Below are 14,393 nucleotides of genomic sequence, written 5' to 3'. Positions count from 1 at the left end.
CATGTCAGGTTGTGAAGCATTAATATTAACATTTTTCAGGGTGGGAAACTGAGGGATGGAGTTTAAGGGCTTGATCCTGCAGAGTGTTCAGCACCTCACAAGATGTGGTCCTGGAGTTCCTGGCTCCCATTTCTCCACTCTGATCATGCTCCCACCCAACCCCTCAAGAACTGTCTTTACGTGGGAATTTTAAAACCCTAAATGTTTGGTTTTTTGCTGTTTTTCCTATATGTGTATCAGATGAACCATACTTGAGAGCCCATTCTAATTTAGAATCAGACTGCCTTCCTAAAAATGGCACTATTAATATTGTTTAGAAGAGCTGAACCCAGCTGGGAAGTCTCACACACAGCCTCACATCAAGAATTGCCTTTTCCAGGTCTAAAAAGGACTCCCATTTCCTTCAGTTCAGCCCTCCCAAGAACTAACAGGCAAGCTTTAAAAAGTAGTGAGCAGGGGTATATACATCCTAGACTGGCAGAGACTCTGGAGCCCTTTTCACCCCTTACAAATGGCTTGTCAGTCACAATGAAATGCACAGGTAACACAGTGCATTTTAACTCACTGTCAACATATTATCAGGAAACAGCCCTCACAGCCTGCAGAATCTTTTCATCAGAATGTGTACAGCTCCTTGCTGTACAAACCACACTCACTGGCTAGGATTAGCTGATAGGTCTACGGCACTTTGAAATCTTGACTGCCCTGGGCAGCAATCAGGAGTCATAAGTGGATTTAAAGAAATTTTTCAGGTCTTAACACGATATAGATAAAAGAACTGGTTCTTACTACTGGCACCACTGCCACAATTGCCTGCCGACCCTGAGCAGAGGTTCGCAGATACAAGGAGAAGGTGTAAGTATAAAGGGGGACGGAAGTCAAAATTTGAAAAAAATGATTTTCCTATAAAGTGGTAAAGTACAAGTCAAGTTTGAAAGAACATGATGCATTACACAGTAACTTCATTTTACTTACTGTCATCAGGTGATGTGTCTATCAACACACCTTGGACAGATTTCATGATCCTTTCTACATATTTCCCATAATAGAAGATTTATTTTTATATTTGTTACTTTGGGACTTAAATAGATTTTGCTCTTTATCTCCAAACTGTACATATTTTACAGTTAAAATGACTTCTGACCCTTACTACACCAGGCACCATCAATGTCTACAGAGTCATTTAAATGCACCAAGCTGGATGGCTCAGGAGATTAGTATTTGGGATTCAAAGACTTTCACCGGGCCCAAATCCAATCGAGGTGCTGACAGTACCTGAAACTCATTACCACCTAAACATCTCATGCTGTGACTTGTGAAGGCAGCATTAACTCTTGGAGTGAGAGTAAGTTGTCTGCATGTGTTGTTGAGTATTTTAATTTAATTTCTGTCTGTGCACCCTGAGACAAGATGGACACATCTGACAAGTCCAATCAATGAGTGTTTTCCCTCACTGAGTGTCAACTGAGAGGCAGAGTCATGGATGGGCCATGGAGACCAGACTCCCCTATGATTCCTAGAGGTGGCATTACTAGACCAGGGCTGTTCACTGGTAAAGTGGGAAAAGTTTACCTTGCCTCTGGCTCATATGCAGACCAGGCACAGGATGACTAGCGATTAATGGGTTCCAGGGATGTGTATCTGGAACCTTTGAAGAGAACTGAATTAAGCTTACCCAATGTACGGTGGGGGACCACTGCTCAAGGGAGAAGCAGAGCTGCTTTCAGCCTTCTCACAAAAAACAACATGTGACTAGATGACTAGCAAAGTTTTCATAGACAACACAGGGGAAGGGACGCCGATCGGGATAAGTAAAGAACACGTCAGATCTTCTCACCAATTTGAATGAATTCAAACCAGCAGGGCCAGATTCTATTCACCCAAGGGTGCTGAAGGAATTAGCTGAAGAAATCTCGGAGCCACTGGCAAAAATATTTGCAAACTCATGGATGACAGGAGACGTGCTGGAAGACTGGAGAAAGGCTAACGTACTGCCCATCTTTAAAAGGGGGGAAAGGAGGAGCCAGGGAACTACAGACCCGCTAGCCTGTCTTGATACCTGAGAAGCTACTAGAGCAATATATAAAACATTCAATTTGCAAATACCTGGAAGATGAAGGGGGGTGAGTCATAGAATCATAGAATATCAGGGTTGAAAGGGACCACAGGAGGTCATCTAGTCCAACCCCTTGCTCAAAGCAGGACCGATCCCCAATTACATCATCCCAGCCAGGGCTTTGTCAAGCCTGACCTTAAAAACCTCTAAGGAAGGAGATTCCACCAGCTCCCTAGGTAACGCATTCCAGTGTTTCACCACCCTCCTAGTGAAAAAGTTTTTCCTAATATCCAACCTAAATCTCTCCAGTAAGTCCTCATGGATTTACTGAGAACAAGTCATGCCAAACCAGCTTGATTTCCTTCTTTGACAGGGTAACTGATCTGATGGATGGGGGAATGTGGTGGACACAACATACCTTGGACTTCAGCAAGGCTTTTGAAACAGTCCCACGTGATATTCTGACAAGTAAGCTGGAGAAATGCAAGCTTGGCATAACTACCATAAAGTGGATACATAATTGGTTAAATAACTGAAAACAAAGATAAATTATTAATGGGATGATGTCAGTTTGCAGGGAGGTCTCAAGTGGGGCTGTGCCTGGCATCTGTTCTGGCTCCAGTGTTGTTTAAACACTTTTATTAATGACCTGCATGTACATACAGAGAGCATACTGATCAAATTTGCCTACGACAGAGAGTGGTTGCCAACACTTTGGGAGTACAGAGCAAAAATTCAGAGGGATCTTGATAAACTGGAGAGCTGGGCTATAGACAACAAAAATGAAATTCAGAAGAGACAAAAGTAAAGTGCTACAGTTAGGGAAGAAAAATAAAATGCACAAATCCAGAATGGGGGATAACTGGCTTGGCAGCAGCACAGCCGAGAAGGATTTGGGAGTTGTCGTGGATTACAACCTCAACATTAGCCAACACTGCAATGCTGTTCCAAAAAAAGCAAACGTAATTTTAGGTTGCATTAACAGTGGATAGCACTGATTTCAGAGTAACAGCTGTGTTAGTCTGTATTCACAAAAAGAAAAGGAGTACTTGTGGCACCTTAGAGACTAACCAATTTATTTGAGCATGAGCTTTCGTGAGCTACAGCTCACTTCATCGGATAGCACGTAAGTCACGGGAAGTGATAATACCACTAGTTAGGCCTCAGCTGTACTGTGTCAAATTTTGGTCACCAATGTATAGAAAGGATGTACAGAAACTGGAAAGGATCCAGAGGTGAGCAACAAAGATGATCAAAGGGATGGAATGTAAGCCATAGGAGCAAAGGCTGAAGGAAATGTGTATGTTTAGTTTGGAAAAGAGGAGATTAAGGGAGGGACATGAATATCATCTGTCTTCAGATACTTGAAAGCTGCCCTAAAAAGATGGGGAAAAGTTGTTCTCTTTTGCCACAGAGGGCAGGTCAAGAGGCAATGGGGTCAAACTCCAGCATAACAGATTTAGATTAAATCTCAGGAAAAACTTCCTAACTGTAAGAACAAGAGGACAATGGAACAGATGTCTAGGGAGGTTGTAGAAGATCCTTCTGTGACATTATGTCCCGTATTCTTCATAGAGATGATGTTATTACATGAATATGGCATAATTAAGATATGTTTTATACAAAATGGTATCACTGGAAAGGTTATGATGTACTGACTATGATTATCCAGGTATCATTTCTGTATCTGAAATTAGGAATATTAACTATGTAACAATTACAACTGTGTTTACACCTGGGAAATGCCCACCAGACAGCAGGCAATCAGCCTGCATGGGCCATTAGGGAGAACAATAGGATTTTGAAGTTGCTAATCTCCCACCTTCCTGAGAAACTTCCTCGGATGCTGCTTTGACACTACAGGGTCATGTGATTATGTCACCTGGTACTGAATCCCATCAAACTGGGAAATAAAGGATTCCCACCATATGCACTGAATCCCCACCCAAGATGACTGCTGAAAACACCTGATCTGGGGAAGAAAGGACTGGACCCAGGCTAGAAGGTGTCTGGCCTATGAAAGGAATATCTGGAGTTCTAAGCTGCAACCAAGAGCAGTTTGCCTACAAGAAACTCTGCAACCTACTTAAAACAACATTTAGGGTGAGAAATTACTACTTGTAGCCAGTTTCTTTAGTGTACTAAGATTAGTTTGCATTTTTGTTTTATTTACTCAGTAATCTGCTTTGAGCTATTTGGTATCCCTTATAATCACTTAAAATCTGTCCTTTGCAGTCACAATTTGGTGATTCTTTGATTTTCCATTTATGGAGGAGATATCCACACCTTCTGTGCATTGTCCAAATACAGTTGGAGTACAATCCACTGCCTACAGAGAAGGCAAAATCCTAGGATTTCTTTTGTTGGATCTTCAGTCAGGTCTTTGTTTGGGACAGACAAGCCAAGCCAGCGAGTGCTGGCATCCTTTCCATTCGCCTGTAGCATTGACACGTGTATCCAGAAAGGCTTCACCGATTTGAGCAGTACACTGGAGGGTGGCAGTGCACTGAAGCTTTGGTATATTGGCAGGTCCGGAGCAACCAGGACCTTAATTGTATTCTTGGACCACTGCAATGCCTCTCCTGATGTTGGCTGGCACAATGCTCTCCAAAACTGGAAGCAACAGTATTGGTACTGATTTGAGAGAGCCACTAACAATACCGCGCGCAGCATTCATTTCAGTGTCAACGAGATTGGTGTGGAGCTGTTGCGCCAAATTGGCATGCAATACTCTGCTGTTGACAAGGCCAGAGCTTGTACAAACGTTCAAAACATGTGTACATCACATCCCCAGAATGTGCCAGCAAGCTTCCGGATGATGTTAATCCTTTTCTTTATCTTCTTTTCGGTGTTGCCAATAGCTCAGCATCCAATCGGGTGAAACCCCAAGGTACTGTGGATTGTGGTCACATGAAAGAGGCAAACCACAAAAGCCCACTTTCAGCAACACTTTGGCCTCCTTGACATTCAAGTGGAAGGCAGAGACAAGTGTTTTCAAAATATTGGGTTTCAGTCACCAAGCTTTGAAATACATCTCAAGTATCTGGAGATGGTTGATCATGACCTTTTCTGTGGCCTCCAGAGAGGGCACTTGCGTTTCTAGCACAAAGTTCTCTGCATAAATGAATTTATGTGGAATGACATGACCACAATGTTTCTGGTATAGAGCCTGAACAGTGTGGGCACTAAAATGGATCCCTGTGGAAGAACGTTGTTCAATCTCCATGATTTACTGGCAGATTTACCAAGGGGAACAGTGAATCTCCTGTTACTCAGCAACCCGGTGATGAGTCAGTTGGTGATGGGCATGGGAAAGCTAATGATAACTTCAGCAGGAGACCTTTGTGCCACACAGTACTGTATGCAGAAGAAAGTCAATGAAGGCTGCCACTGTTCTTAATTTTTGCTGGTAGCTGTATTCTATGTAGCTGGTTAAGGCCAGCACCTGGTCACAGCAGTTACAACTGGTTCTATATCTGGCTTGCTCATTGGGGACCAGTTGCTCCAGTGTTGGCTGTAACCTCTGAAGTAGGAGCTGCTCCAACAGTTTATAACCACGGCAAATGAGAGAGATGGGCCGGTAGTTTTTAGATTGGTAGCCTCTTTTTTGGACTTCAAAATGGTTATGAACTTGGCTACCTTCTACTCTTTTGTTATTATCCCAGATGATTGGATGTTGCTGGAGAAGTCTGCCAGTCACCTTCTTGCCTTTCCTTCAGGCATTCCAGATATATTCCATCCATTCCTGTGGTCTTCCTGGACTTAGTGTTGGAGAGACCCTTGTCCACTTGATCTATTGTGTAGGGGGCAGAAAGGGGTGAAGACAACTGGCACTGGTTCAGGGTGCGATAAAGTTATTTGTGGACTTGCTGCCTGATGTTTTTATTCATCAGCACACAGGAGTTGGAAATTAACTGTGTGAAGATAGCATCTGTACTTATTTGAGGTGGTTTGTATACTGCTGGAGCCGCACTGTCTAAAGGACAAAGGAGCTTCCAGGCTTTGCAGCTCAACCTTGTGAATTCTAGCGCGTCACCGTTTCAACACCACCTTATTCTTCCTGCTGAGTTCAAAGACTCAAGCAATGCTGTTGTGGGGGAGAAGATGACAACCTTCACATGGTCTCCCCTATTACATGCAAAAGCACAACAAATGTCATCAAATTGGCAACCAAACGTCCTTAAGGGACCTCCTAGTCAGAAATACAACAGCAATAATGGCCCATGTCAGGGCCAAACCTTCATTCAAATAGGCCCACTGCTGCAAATTACACAGCTCAACATCAAGGGTCTGTCTAACGCAAAGTGTGATTACATAGCAATGATCCTGAGGACTTAAAACATTGATGTCATTGCACTACAAGAAACACACCCAGAGAGTGAAGGCCAACAATCTAAGATTACCAGATATGCCCTTGTATCTGCAAGCCATCACCCCAAATATGCACTTGCGATGCATGTAAAATATGACCTTAAGGATTCCATCCAGGTCATGCCTATTACAAACCCCTACTCAGTTACCATCGAGATTGGCGATCTGACAGTCAAAAACATGTACAAGTCACCATTAATGGAACAGCTATGTCCAGCATTACCAACACCAAGCCATCCTATCATCCACGTCAACGATTTCAATAGCCACCACAGCCCACGTGGCTATAAGAACTACCATGCTGGAGAACAGGTAGTATCCTGGGCTTTCACCGAAGACCAACATTTCCTCTACGATGCCAAATGTAGCGGCACGTTCTGGTTAGCCCAATGGAGGAAGTGCTATACTCATGACCTTTGTTGTGTGTCATGAGACATCAGTGGCCACCCAACACCGTCCACAAGGTCGGTTCTCAATGACTTTCCCAACAGCCAACATTGCCTGGTTGTGATTGGGTAGGCCTACAAGTTCCACTTATTTGATCCCTCCCAAAACTGTGCTGGAATCTACTATCTGATGACTGGTCCTACTATGTGGTGATTGTAGAGGGCTCGATAAATGGGAGCTCATCATATCCGGCTCATGACCACTACTTTGTAGGCCTAATATCAGCCAACAAACTGAACATTGCCATGGGCTTCAGAAAAGCATTCACTCCACACTGCAGCAGAAAGCAAAGGCAGATGGCGTGCCCAATTAATACATTCTATGGGTATTTCTCCTTAGCAAGTTCCAAAAGCAGGGCATTACGTCTTCCCTTCTAGTCACTGCTTTTAATGTTTATAACTTCAATAGTTTTAACAAACTCATTGAGGGAGATTTTCCAAAGAGCTTAAGTGACGTAGAATCACAGAATCACAGAATATCAGGGTTGGAAGGGACCTCAGGAGGTCATCTAGTCCAACCCCCTGCTCAAAGCAGGACCAATCCCCAACTAAATCATCCCAGCCAGGACTTTCTCAAGCCTGACCTTAAAAATATCTAAGGAAGGAGATTTCACCACCTCCCTAGGTAAAACATTCCAATGTTTCACCACCCTCCTAGTGAAAAAGTTTTTCCTAATATCCAACCTAAACCTCCCCCACTGCAACTTGACACCATTAAGCACAAGTCACATTGATTTAAAAAAAAAAAAAAAAAAAAAAAAAAAAGAAAAGGAGTACTTGTGGCACCTTAGAGACTAACCAATTTATTTGAGCATAAGCTTTCGTGAGCTACAGCTTAAGTGAGCTGTAGCTCACGAAAGCTTATGCTCAAATAAATTGGTTAGTCTCTAAGGTGCCACAAGTACTCCTTTTCTTTTTGCGAATACAGACTAATATGGCTGCTACTCTGAAACCACTGATTTTAAATGAATTTGTGCTCCTAAATTATTCAGGTGTTTTTGAAAATTCCAGCCAGTATGTAATGTTTGCTCTCTATTTTATGTTGTGCAATATTTAAAAGGGGCAATAATATGGGTACAGAATATTTAGGTACACCACTCTACTGCAAATTGTTTATGCAAAAAGAAAACAACAATTATTCAAAAGTACTATGTTTTCAAAGAGAAATTCTAAGTAGCAAATGCCCGACATTTAGTTATGAACATGAATGTGCTGCTGGACAGCTATCGCATGTGTATTTCTAAAAGAATGGCCAAAGCTTTTCTATTTAGCCACTATGTCATTTTTTTTCTGATTGACTTTCCAAGTACTTCCACTTGCATCTATTTTCCAACCAAGTTAATAAAAAACCACGTATAACTCTATAGCCCTCTCCACATGGACACACAGGCTGGCCTGAATAGAATACACTGAAGTACCCTACAGCCCCCAATCCCAGCTAGGGGTTCAAGGAGTTAAAAGGCTTTAACTATGTGGTGATGAAATAAGAGTTTAAGGAAGCTGTTTCACTGGCAAAGAGATAAGATACATCCTGAGGCACTGGACTGATCCCATCTGCACCACAGAGAGAAAAGGAAGAGAGAAGTTGTTAATGCCTCGTAGCAACAAATTAGTTTCACTGACTGATGGTACTAAGCAAGACATCAGCCTCTTTCTAACCTGGCACTTAACAACATGGAGGCAGGTGAAAAGATATGATAAATCTGCAGTAATGTCTCTATAAAACAACTGCAGTGAAGGTCTCTTCTTGGCAGTGCAAAAGTCAGATTGATTTTCCTGTAAGGCGGTAAAACAGCAAAACCTCACCCCATATGCACAGAAGATGCAGTTCTGTCACTCTGCCATCTCATTTTAGTCTTACGATACTTTCTTTGCATGAAGAAATTAAGCGAGGCTGACAAGTAAGAAAGGTGCAGCAGAACATAAGCATATGATTTAAAGCAAGAGATCAATGGTTCTGGGTAATTTTATAGATCAAAAATATTTGTAGTAATATGTATTAAGTTGAGATTCTTCTTGTCTGAATTAGACTCCTGGGTAGATTTCACCTTAGATGGTATTTTGTAAAATGCATGTGCATTTAAATCACACTCTATGTAGCACTGTTTATGCTACCAGGGAGTAACTCTAGCACAGTCATCAGAAATAGTAAAAATGTCCTCCATCCCTGGAACAATTGTATGAGCATCACACCAGCTACAGCCAGGCTCACGACAACTGCAGAGCATACAGAGAAGATTAGATCAGGTGAAAATGCCAGAACACACACTGATTTTAGCCAGAACTGTGGATGCTCAGCTCCAACATTATAGTTCCAAAAAGGAAATCAGAACCTTCAAACTCCCCTTATTGAGGAGCTTTGCATCTCAATCCAGCAAGTTCTTTCTACAGGCAGAGAGAAGACGGGATTGCAGCTTTCATTCTGCTTGGAATGGCAATGATAAGCACACAGATTTTTACACTGGTCTGACCGTGAGTGAACCTTACACAGGCCTGATTATGCTACTTAGACTTTTCAGTTTTCCTTAAGCATTGAGCCTGTTATGATGAACCTAGCTGTTTGCAGAGAACTTACTAGAGGAAGGGGTCAGAGTTGTAAAAAGGTTTAACCGCCTTTTAAGTGTCTCTGAACAATAGGTGAACTTGTCAAAGTGAACAGGTCAGAAGACCTGACAATAGCTCAGGAAAAACATCTCTGGGAGATAAATCTAAGAAAATGATACTGGAAGATCAAGACTTCTAAAAATACCAACTGCTTTGAGTTAGTTTTCCAGACCTGAAGAAGAGCGCTCTGTAAATTCAAAACCTTGTCTCTCTCAACAACAGAAGTTGGTCCAACAAAAGATATTACCTCACCCACCTTGTCTCTCTTACTGCTTGAATGGCCATTTATACTCCCTTTCTGCCTATCAATGCTTAGCTTAAGAACCCTTTGACAAAGAACATGCATATGTGCCAGACTGAAACAGACTGTCACAGGTAACCTTCGAAAGTTATAATTGAAGAGACAATTTGAAACCTTCATCAGAACAACTGGAACTTGTGCAGAGGTTTGAACAATTTAAGTAATTCAGCCCTAGGATAAGGATGACTGCATGGGTCAGCTATATTTGTGTGATAAAGAGTAACTAAATTTAAACATAACATGTCCAAAAAGAGAACTTACATTTGATGCTTGATATTATTTGCTTTTTTGATCTAAAAAGGAAAAACAGTCAACACCTTTATACTTTAACATCGACATGTCCAATCTCAGGGGTTAGAGTCATACTGATGAGAGGAATGGACTAAATGATCCAATGAGTCCTTTCTATCCCAAATTTTTAATCTCTTAATACTCTGCAGTCATAAAGCTAATTGCAGGTTCTAATACACTTCTAAAACATTCTCTACAGTTATCAATTGCAAGCTAGTTTACAGTGGTTCTAAATCTATAAGGAATTCTTGCTGGTGAGAACCCCCTCAATGAGTTTGACCAAATGAATCTTCATCACTTTGTCCCACTAATTACTCCTCAATTCGACACCAAGCATGAAGAAACCCACTGACACTCCCTCCCCCACTAAAGAAAATTGACTGATATGGCTTTTTATACTCTGAACTTTAAAAGAACCCCTCAGTGGGTTTTTACATCATAGCTTGTTCTGATTGGATGCGGGAGCCTCTTTTCCCATTCAATACAACATCTCCAATAGAGATACATGGTTAGCTAATACAGCCCAGAACTCTCCTCTGCTAATAACCAAAGGATTTGTTTAGCTTACATGCAAGATGGCTTTCTAAGAATTATACATTATCTTAAAATACAAATGGAGAAAGCAAATAGGCTTTTAAACACCTTAGTTTCCTTCTAAAAAATCAGAGCAGTATGTGTCAATGTAAAAGGCCCTCCCTTTTCATTATATTCACACCATCTTTTGGTCACTTGGGCAAAGAATCTGTGTCTTTCAGCCTACACCTGTATGAGCTAATAAATCTGTATTTCAACACTATCAAATATCAAATGGCGCTTTTTACATTTTGGTTAATTTCCTTACCGTCTTAAGCTGACATTTCACGGTCCTTATCTCTCTAGTTAAACGCACAACGACCTTCATAAATCACAAACACTAAGAGCAGGACATCCTCATTTCATTCTGAAATCCTATATGAGGAGACCATTTATAAACACATTATGGATGCTGCAGAGATCTACATGCACGTAGGCAGCATTTCAAGTGTGGTTCTGCTCTGAAATGGTATCACCCTATGCAAAAGGAATGTTTACCACTTTTTATACTTGTAAGAACAGCACAACTGTGGGGAAGTGGACTGGATTCCACTTCTTGTGCATCATCAGAATTGTTTAGTAAGTTGTTATCACAGTTACTCTTGTGCAAGTCCACCGTCACCAAGACTGAACAGATGTCTCTGAGGGCCTAGCCTGGCCTCTGGAACCTTTACTACTGATGGTGCACAAGGAAGAAAGAAACCAGCTTGTCTCAGATCCCACTGGAGTCTGCCGATCTGACTGTTGGTGAGGACAGTGGATGAGACAACTTTCTTCCTTGTAGACTGAAAGCATTTGATTATTGAATCAGTGACACACAAATAACATGGAGTCCTCTGACAGCATTTTACAGTCATTTCTCATCTGCAAGTTCCGCTAAGTCAGTGAGAGTTGGTGGGGTGCCCTGCAGGCCCTAAGTGAGGCAAAGGTCTCATGCCATAATGCTCAATGGTATGTCAAAGAACTGGTTCATATGAGTCTTGGTTCTGGAATTTATCTCTGAACTGCAGAGATAGCATGTGCCCAGCCATGGAAAGGAGGCAATGCCTTATGTCATACTCTGACAAAGTGCTGATAAGATCTAAAGAGACTCCAGCCCAGGCCTCCTTCAGATATGTGGAAATGGTTTGATACAGGCCTAACACAGCACGTCACATCTTGGCTCTGTCTGCCTCTGGAAGGACACCAGTCTCTCGTGAGAGGATCCAACTGCTGTATCTCTCATGTTCCAAAGTGCAACTGGCTGCGGGCAGAACTGAGGCACTATTCCTAGCACTAGGTCTCAAAGCACAGATTCTCGTGCCTGCACCCCTTCCTTGGGATGTGGGGCTCTGCACCCCAGCTGCCCAGACCTTGGAACCAGTGCCAAAGTCCTCCGAGTCCCCAGCTCTGTGGGCATTCTGAGCTTCTTGATTAACCCTTTCAGGACAACATGGCAGGCCAGTGAGGAATACAGGCTTAGCAAATGGATTTCTTAACCACAAACACTTTGCTCTTGAAAGCACTCAAAAATTATAGAGCTTTGAAAAAACAATTAATACTGAACACAGCCCACCCTCTGTCTGATCTCACACCTCCTGTGAGTCCTGGGTTTTGTCAGCTTCCATAGGCTAGGCAGCCCTTTGGTCCTCCTCTCTCTTTAGCCTGGTCCCCTTGTGGTTGGGGCCTGCCTGCCTTCACAGGGAACCTTCCTCCCTTGAATATACTCTCAAGTTATCGGGCTCAGTACAGGGATAACTGGGTGAAATGTAATGACCTGTGATCATGACATGAGAGACTTCATGATTCCATTTACATGGAATGTAAAGTGTGCCGTTTGGAGATGCCATACTGCCCTCAGTGTGCTTCTTCTCCAGGAAGAAGGGTGGGAGAAGAGGGTGAGCATCTAAGCAATTGTCACTTAGGCTGCTCCATAAGTTGATCAGCAGGGGCACTCAGTGTTCCCAGCCATCCAAACTCAACCAATTCATGAAGAATAGTTGCTTGCCCTACAGTAACGGTCATTCTTCTAGATGTTGTTAGCGTGGAACCCGCTGTGGGTGCACGTGCCTCATGTACACGAGATTGGAGTCTTGAACTGCAGCGTCCATCAGGGCTGCATACCCACGTGAGAGCATGAAGAATGGAGCAACTGCATCCCTCTATGTCCCCTTGCAAGTCGAAGCCTGAGGATGCCAAAAGCAGGGACAGAGGGAAGGTTGTGGGATCCATACTGACTATAACTCCTCAGAGGAGGACAGTTATGTAGGGTTCAGCAACCACTCTCTCTCCAAGTATATGTCAGTGTAGATCCCACTGCAGGTGACTGTCAAGAAGTAACCCCTCTGGATGGTGGGATGAGAAGCATCAGTTGCATGAGTCAAACAATTTTATACTGTTCTCCCAAACTCCGCATCATCCTTTGTGGCTAAGTCCAACACAATGTCTGACAAAGGATAGTGGTTAACTCCACAATGCAACTGGCTTGCTGATTTCAGAATTGGAATTCATTTGCAAATTGGATACTATTAATTTAGGCTTAAATAGAGACTGGGAGTGGCTAAGTCATTATGCAAGGTAGCCTATTTCCTCCTGTTTTTTCCTACCCCCCCCCCAAGAGGTTCTGGTTTAACTTGGATTTAAACTTGGAGAGTGGTCAGTTTGGATGAGCTATTACCAGCAGGAGAGTGAGTTTGTGTGTGTATGGGGGTGGGGGGGATGTGAGAAAACCTGGATTTGTGCTGGAAATGGCCCACCTTAATTATGCACATTGTAGGGAGAATGGTCACTTTGGATGAGCTATTACCAGCAGGATAGTGAGTTTGTGTGTGTGGTTTTTGGGAGGGGGGTGAGGGGGTGAGAGAACCTGGATTTGTGCAGGAAATGGCCCAACTTTATTATCATGCACATTGTGTAAAGAGTTGTCACTTTGGATGGGCTATCACCAGCAGGAGAGTGAATTTGTGTGGGGGGGTGGAGGGTGAGAAAACCTGGATTTGTGTTGGAAATGGCCCACCTGATGATCACTTTAGATAAGCTATTACCAGCAGGACAGTGGGGTGGGAGGAGGTATTTTTTCATATTCTCTGTGTATAAATAAAGTCTGCTGCAGTTTCCACGGCATGCATCCGATGAAGTGAGCTGTAGCTCACGAAAGCTCATGCTCAAATAAATTGGTTAGTCTCTAAGGTGCCACAAGTACTCCTTTTCTTTTTGTGATTTCAGAAACTGACACATTTCTCAAGCAGACGTTAAGCAGGAGAGGTACATCAGCCAACTGGCAAATGTAGTCAGATACAGTGTGTTACCCACTGAAAGATTTTGTTTGTGATGAAATGGCTTGGTCTTTGGAATGGCCAACAACAAACGGAAACAAATGGGAAGGCAATCGGAACAGTTTGGTTCTGTAAATGTAGTAAAAAAACAGGGCACTCGAAACATCCAGTTTGTGTAAATTTGTCTCTCCCAGTGTAGAGTGGGACTTGAGAAGAAGACAGACAAGTTACCTGATTGTTTCAGATGGAATTCTGAGACCATCTCAGGAACAAAACTTAGGGTGAGGTTTTAACACCACCTTGTCTCTGTGATCTACTGTGTAGGGGGGGAAGTCAGCCATGAGAATTTGAGTGTGCTTCTATCCTAAGCCGCTTGAGCGCAGCTTAGGATAGAAAACTGGGAGAAAGATGCCTTGGTTAACTTGAAACTGGGAGATGACCTAAGGGAGGAAAGCTTGATACCGCCTGAGCTGAACCTTGTCCTTATAGAACACTGT

The 14,393-nt window shown here is 42.8% G+C and overlaps 1 protein-coding gene across 3 annotated transcripts in view; it reads right to left on the bottom strand.

Annotated features, from left to right (window-relative positions):
- The window catches only part of NSF (N-ethylmaleimide sensitive factor, vesicle fusing ATPase), a 187,014-nt gene that overhangs the window by 54,115 nt on the left and 118,506 nt on the right, over positions 1–14,393 (bottom strand). The gene's annotated exons all lie outside the window — the stretch shown is intronic.

The sequence above is a fragment of the Lepidochelys olivacea genome, assembly GCF_965140295.1.
Source record: "Lepidochelys olivacea isolate rLepOli2 genome assembly, chromosome: 27".
NCBI lineage: Eukaryota > Metazoa > Chordata > Testudines > Cheloniidae > Lepidochelys > Lepidochelys olivacea.
The sequence above is the reverse complement of the archived record's forward strand: the minus strand, read 5'-3'. Positions and strand labels throughout refer to the sequence as shown.